Raw genomic sequence first — 2190 nt, 5'->3', positions numbered from 1 at the left:
CTGGTCATGTCCAGAGGCTCTAATTTTGGCAATTTTGTAGGGCGTTCACCAGATGGGATTGAGCTGAAAAGGTCGCATATACTGGTTGTGCACTCGAAGTGAGCAACAGATGGGAGATCCGCAAAAGCCTGTCACAAAACATTGTTAAAGTTATTAATTTAAAAGTCTTTGCGAAAGTGATTATATTTTGCAACAAAGTTATTAGTCTTTATCCTTAGGCAACAGTTGCACAAAAAAAGTCATCATAGATGTGAGGTAAAAAATACTTTAACATGTTTCTTGTACCTTATCCATCGTCGGCTATGTCGAAGGAAGTTCAGAATCGGACTTGCCTACCCACATTTTTGGAAGGCCCGTGGACCAGTGGGCAGTGTGATTCAGGGTGCCTACGACCTTGGCGGTTGGTTTGGATGGTGGAGGCTTTGAGAGGACTTCATCAATTGTTACGTCATCGTCGATAGGGAAATCGGGGGCAACCAAGTCGTACAACTCAGAACAACCTGACTCTATTGTAAACTTCCCTTTCTCACCAGTTGTCCGCAAGTTAGTGTAGGTTCCTGAGGTCTTTCCAACAGGCTGACCTGGGCATGGTGGAGGTAACTTCTGTTATGGCCCTACCATAGCCGAGACAACAGGATGGCTGCAAACACGTCGGGATCTTAGTTCCTTGATGGTGGCATCCATCCTAGCGGAACCATGCTCGATAGTCAAGAGCCTCTCCTCGCATGACTCGATCTTGATTTCAAAGTTCTGCAAAAAGATAAGTCACAATTTTTTTCACTATTCAAATAACTTCGGTGTCTTATGTTACAGTGTTGGAGTCACATATGTGGACCAGTTTCTACGAAAAAGTAGGGTTTTGGCAAAAATGGCATACTTCATGGGATCTTGAAGTACATAAGTTTTTAAAGTCGCCAAAAAAAATGAGCATTCAACTATCCAAATCAAAAAGTGAGGGCATAATTTGAAACGCACCTCCACTGTTCGAATGAGGCGTTTTATCAGAGCGTTGGTCTCCTGGAGGTCCTTATCTAGTCCGACCATGTTGGTTGTGACCGTGGGTGGCTGTGCACCAAAAAAATATTAACTTGGTTACTCACGTAAACTGTATATATCTTCCGTTTTTGGGTTCCCAAATGTGCAAGATTTCACGAAAAAAGGAACAAAATAATTTAAGAAACATAACACCATTGTAGGGTCCAAATACGGGAATGCAAACTCACCACATCAATGGAAAGGTCCAAGTTAAGCTGCCGGGCAGCAGTTACGGTTACGATTTCCGACGTCGGCTCGACCCTGAAACAAATATTGCCGAGATGCGGGTCATAAAAAATAACAACACATCTATTATGCAGTTCACTACACAGTATGCAACCCATGAAAACCTATACTCGTTATCACTAACAAATAAAAGCTTGCGATAGGGGAATTGGAGGTTGATGCCAATGCTGGATTTAGAGGAAGGTGTTACTTGTCCTGGGGATGGGGATTCTGGGAATCGTTGACAAAAGCCGAGAACTCTTCCATCAAGTCCAACAAAAATCCAAGAATGGAATGGTGTTTGTGTTGCGAGAAAGATGCTTGATGGATGGAAGAAGAATCACTATTTATAATTGTTAAAGCATATGGGTGGGCAAAGATCAGATGGTTGTTCTCCAAATATTATTATATTTTTATTGGGATCATGACCTTGGGCCGCGCACTAGAATTAATGCTCTTCGGAGTTGGCCATTATGTTGCATCATAGCTGACACTATACTCTTCGACTTCTCTTGGTGTTGCTACTAGTGGAACAACAAGAATTTCCAAAAGGTTATATAAATGTTACACCACTTGCCATGACCATGTATAAATAAGCATTATATTCTTCTTAATAAGCATGCCCTCTTTTTTTCACTACAACAATGTCCTAAATAATTCAGATCAAGTATCCGTAAAAAGGACAATAAATGTGGAAAAAAATATTTCCATTCCCTTGAAATCCATCCCATGGTTTTCCAATGACATGATGTACATGCATGTAACTTATAATTTTTTTATCGATATACAAACATAGTTGATGTTTATACATGTATACGTACATACTTCCCTACAGGTTAGTAGATTATTTTTACCTTGTTAGACATGTATTTATTTTTTAGTGGACAAATAATACATATTGGAGTTATTTTTTTATTAAACATTTAACTT

Source organism: Arachis ipaensis, chromosome B06, assembly GCF_000816755.2.
Source record: "Arachis ipaensis cultivar K30076 chromosome B06, Araip1.1, whole genome shotgun sequence".
Lineage (NCBI taxonomy): Eukaryota > Viridiplantae > Streptophyta > Magnoliopsida > Fabales > Fabaceae > Arachis > Arachis ipaensis.
Note: the sequence above shows the minus strand (reverse complement) of the source record.